Source organism: Numida meleagris, chromosome 1, assembly GCF_002078875.1.
Source record: "Numida meleagris isolate 19003 breed g44 Domestic line chromosome 1, NumMel1.0, whole genome shotgun sequence".
Classification (NCBI taxonomy): Eukaryota; Metazoa; Chordata; class Aves; order Galliformes; family Numididae; genus Numida; species Numida meleagris.
The window spans coordinates 113,590,210-113,595,682 of record NC_034409.1 but is presented as its reverse complement, the minus strand read 5'-3'; positions in this window follow the sequence as shown (position 1 = coordinate 113,595,682).

Below are 5,473 nucleotides of genomic sequence, written 5' to 3'. Positions count from 1 at the left end.
CACCGCTCCCAGCGCTGCCACAGGGCTGTAAGAGACAGCTGCTGTGACATCGCACCAAGGAGTGTCACCTCACAGAGGATGACGGGGCCCTGGGCTGGGGACCAGATGGAATGCCCGGCAACCTTGCTGGCCCCAGAACACAGCATGTTTTTGTGAGGCACTCGGTTGCGGGGCGGACATGTTCCGCGCCGGCATCGTCTTAGTGATGGGGGACTCCTTGCCGGGAGGCACTGAGGCCCCCATCGGCCGCCCAGATAACCTCTCCAGAGAGGTTTGCTGTCTTGCGCGGGCACGCGCCAGAGACCTTAAGGTGACTCCACCGCATCTGATCAAACAAGACGACCGCCATCCGCTTGTTGTCATTCACGTAGGGTCACGGGAGGCTGCAGCGAGGAAATTACAGCACATCAGAAGGGGGCTTTGCATCCCTTGGACAGACGCTCAAGGGATTGGGAGCACCAGTCATGTTGTCCTCTGTCCTCCTGACTGGCAGCTGGGTTCCAGAAGGAAGGAGGAGACCAGAGGATGCAAATTACTGCCTGAGGGGATGGTGTTGGGATCGAGGCTTTGGGAACCTTGATCTTGGGCACGCCTTTGAGACACCAGGTGTGTGGGCGTGAGACGGAACGGGACTGAGCAGCTGGGGCAAAAGCACTTTGGGGAGCAAGCTGACGGGATTGATGACCAGAGCATTAAAGTAGGTTTGATGGAGGATGGGGATGGAGTTCCTTGTGAGAGAGAAGGGCCTGGGAATGCTGTCTTTTTAGTTAACTGTGGAGAAAAACCTCCCAGCTGTCCCAGAGGTTCTTGTGAGGACTCCTCAGAGAAGATAACATTGCCAAGAGCCCGACTTAAACCTTCTTGTATCCCTCTAGAGATACCTGCACTCTCTGCGTCCTTACAGTGCCAGTATAGCAAAGCACCCCATGTGGGGAATAAGCAGGAAGGACTAGAGATGTGTGTGTGCTTACAGGGATGTGATCTCATTGTGATCACGGAGACGTGGTGGGACAGCTCACGTGACTGAAATGCTGTCGTGGACGGCTGTGTGCTCTTTCGGAAAGACAGACTGGTGAGGCGAGGTGGTGGAGCTGCTCTTTATGTGAGAGAGCAACTCCAATGTATTGAGCTCCACTGGGTGGGGGGGATGATGAACATACCCGCTGGATAGCTCGTGGGTAAGAATTAAGAGGCGGGCTGGCATAGGCGGTGCTGTTGTGGGAGTGTACTACAGGCCACCTGATGAGGAGGAGGAAGTGGACGAGGCCTTCTACAAACAGCTGGAAGTAGCCTTGCAATCCCCAGCACTCGTTCTTACAGGGGACTTCAACCATCCTGATGTGTGTTGGCTAAGCAACACGGCCACGCACACAATGTCCAGGAGGTTCCTGCAATGCGTAGATGACAGCTTTCTGACACAGGTGGTGGAGGAGATGATGAGGAGGGGTGTGCTACTGGACCTTGTTTTTACTAACAAGGAAGGGCTGGTAGGGGATGTGAAGGTTGGGGGCAGCTTGGGACGCAGAGATCGTGAGATGGAGGAGTTCAAGATCTTGTGTGGAAGAATGAAAGCAAGAAGTAGGAGTGCTACCCTGGACTTCGGGAGAGCTGACTTTGACCTCTTCAAAGACCTACTTGGAGGTATCCCGTGGGTTAGAGCATTAGAAGGTAAGGGGGCCCACGAGAGCTTGTTGGCGCTTAAACTCCATTTCTTCCGAGCTTCAGATTGGTGCATCCCTAAGAGTAAGAAATTGGGCAAAGGTGGCAAGAGGCCTGCGGGGATGAACAAGGAACTCACGGAAAAAGTAAAAGGAAAGAAGAAGGTCCGTGAGCAGTGGAAGTAGAGCCTGTCCACCCGGGAAGAGCATAGGAATGTTGTCAGTGCCTGTAACGAGGAACGCAAAGGCCCTCTTGGAATTAATCCTTGCAAACGAGGTAAAGGATAACAAGTAAGGGTTTTTTGAAGTATGTCAACAGCAAAAGGAAGACTAAGGAAAGTGTGGGACCCCATCTAAATGAGGTATGTGCCTTGGTAAGAGGGAGCGCTAAGAAGGCAGAGATTCTGAATGCCTTCTTTGCTTCAGCCTTTAATGCTAAGACTAGCCCTCAGGAACCCCAGACCCTCCAGGTAAGAGAGAGAGTCTGGGGAAGGGAAGGCTTCTCCTTGGTCGAGGAGGATCGGGCCAGATTATGTCTAGCCAAAATCAAAGCACACAAATCCATGGGCCCCGATGGCACACACCCACATGTGCTGAGAGAACTGGCAGAGGTGATTGCTCAACCACTCTCTATCATCGTTGGAAGGCCTTGGCAAACAACAGAGGTGCCTGAAGACTGGAGGATAGCCAGCGTGACTCCTGTCTTTAAAAAGGGCAAGAAGGCAGATCCAGGAAACTACGGGCCAGTCAGCCTCACCTCCATCCCCGGAAAGGTGATGGAACCACTTGTTCTGGATACCCTCTCCAAGCAACTGGAAGAGAAGAAGGTTATTGGGCATAGTCGGCATGGATCCACCAAGGGGAAGTCATGCTTGACCAACCTGGTAGCCTTCTACGATGTCATCACAGGCTGGGTAGATGGGGGGAGAGCAGTGGAAGTTGTGTTAGAAGCTGACTTCAGCAAGGCATTTGACACCATATCCCACACCATCCTTGTTTGTTAGGAAACTCAGGAAGTGTGGGGATAGATGAGTGGACAGTGAGGTGGATTGATAACTGGTTGACTGGCAGAGCTCAGAAGGTTGTTGTCAGTGGTGCAGAGTCTGGCTGAAGGCCTGTAACCAGCAGTGTTCCCTAGGGGTCGGTGCTGGATCCGGTCTTGTTCAACATCTTCATCAGCGACCTGTACAAAGGGATAGAGTCCACCCTCAGCAAGTTTTCTGAGGATACAGAGCTGGGAGGAGTGGCTGACTCACTGGAAGGCTTTGCTACCATTCAACGAGACCTAGACAGACTGGAGAGCTGGGCAGAGGAGGAACCAGATGAGATTTAACAAGAGCAAGCGTAGAGTCTTGCGCCTGGGGAGGAATAACCAAGTGCATCAGTACAGGTTAGGGGATGACCTGCTGGAGATAAGCTCTGCGGAGAAGGACCTGGCTGTTCTGGTGGACAACAGGTTGGCCATGAGCCAGCAGCGTGCCCTTGTGGCCAAGAAGGCCAATGGGATCCTGGGGAACATGTAGAACCGCAATCGAAAGTTTGATTAAAAATTAAGAAATTAAACCAATGTTGTGGTTTTGTGATTTTTGTTGTCTGTATTCCACATCATAATATCATGTTGTGCACTGGCAGTTAATGTTCTGGTTCCGTAGACCGCTCTTTCTGGGTGCTTGGTTCCTGGGGGGGGAGGGGAGGAGCTGCATTCCCCAGGGGTCTTTGCACACAGAGGGGAGTAGGTGGAGTTGCCTGGCAGGTCTCGAGACACGGGTACTCACTTTCTTTGCTGCAGAGAAGCATGTGGTCCCCCTGCAGCTTACAGAGTAAGGCCTCAGTTTCAGACACTCTCTCACACTTTGTTTGATTTGTTGGCCTCAATTCCTATATCATATTTAGTAAAATAACATTCCTCCTCAGATTGTTGTCGCTGTTTTGTTTTAGACCCATCTACTATTCCCCTACCCTTCCCCCTTTTCCCTTTTTTTTCCCTCGGGCGTGGTTCCGCAAGTCCCCTGCCACATTAGTCACAGTAACGGCTGGGACAGCCCGTAAACCGCCGACACTTTTTTTTTCTCCTTTCTCTCTTTTCCGGGCCGGTGGGCCTGTGGGCCTGCTGTCCCCTTGTCACAGACACAGATCCAGAGATAACTCCATGACAGACTTCAATGACAAAGATGTAATTGAGTGTTTCCAGACTAAGAAGCCAACTCCGATCAACCTGCATGCTTAATCCTTGCCAATAGAGGGAGAAGGTCTGGGTTCCCTGATGACTGAGAATGACAGATATGCAGAGCTGATGTGGTAATCTTTTAAGTGATGAGCCTTTTAAAAGCCTCAATAAAATATTTAGTAGGGAAGATCTTCCTATGTATACATCGCAGACTCTTTGAAATATGGAATGCCTTGAAATAAAGTTCAATTAGTAACTGTAAATATAGGACTGAAAAAAAAAAAGAGTAAGCACTTTTCAGGAAAAAGAAAGTTTGAAAAAGAAATAAATTGCCTTACATTCTAAAAAGAGTTTAATCAATAATGGGAAAGGTACCAGGAAGTTTCTGTGACTCAGTATTGATTTTTATGCCTCCTTCAAAAGGCACTTTCAGGTCATCACTGAATTGGATAGAGCAACCCTGAAGAGCTAAGGACTTCTGCCATCCTCAGAAGCTACGTGTTTGTTACTCAAGGTCATTGCAAGTGTTTATTTTTGGAAAGCCATTAGTTCCACATTGTACATAGGAAAGAACAGTTTCAGGTGCCCAGCAACAAATCTGAAGTTACTGTTACTGCCTGTGAGTGTTCTTACACAGCCCTTCTAAGGAGTTCTATTTCTACCATAAAATAGTAATTCATTATGTTCTGTTTTAGCTTATTTCAGCTTTTCAGTTAATTATTAACCAACATCCTACTGTTATCTGACTTATGACCATCGTTTTTACAATTTGATGTTAAATCCATGACATGTACCTGTAGGAATCTGGTATAAATAAACACAAGCAGTAGTGTAGTGTTCCTTTAGTTAGGAAATAACCTGGTAGGTGGTTAAGCCAGCCTCCAGGAGGACAAGAGTTCTGCTTAGCTACTTTATTCCTGCTGGTACTGGCAATTCAGATGCATCTTCATTTTTGTGATGTTGAGGAAGAGGATGGAATTTGGGACATGTTGATTTTATTTCATCTATCCAATTGGCTAAGCCAAAACACCACCACTGTGCAATATTTATTTGACTTCTCATCTATACCGTATTGCCTGCCAGCCTTACGCTTTAAGTTTTTTTAGAATACACAGGTCATTTTTCATCTCTCTCTCCTTCAGCATCTCAAATTCATGTTGGTGCCACTTCTTCATTGCCCTTTCTGCTTCAGGACTGTATTTTTTCTTCAGTTATGTTCTTCATTTTTCTCTTAAGTTCTCTACTGCTTCATTGGGAAGAAGGTATCTTCTCTGAATATTAAATACACAGTAGGACACAAAGAACAAGGAGATCCCCAAATTAATCCTTCTATATAGTGCTACTTTAAAACTTTGTTGCCTTTCAGTTTTAATAGCTTACCAACATTAGGATAACTTTCTCCAGATAATCATTTTTTCCCAATGTAGATTAAATATTTGTGCTGCGGGAAAAAAAAAAAAAAAAAAAGTATTGTTAAGAGATAGATTTTACCTTGCCTTTTTTATCTCAAATTTTCAGTGTCTGTTTCCACTGATGTGGGAGTTGGTCAATATGAGTGTGCTGGGAAAGGATAGTAGAGTGCCAAACCCTACCAGTGCCCAGCTGTACCTGGGAAGGTGCCACTGAATAGCTGCAGCTGCATCGTGGG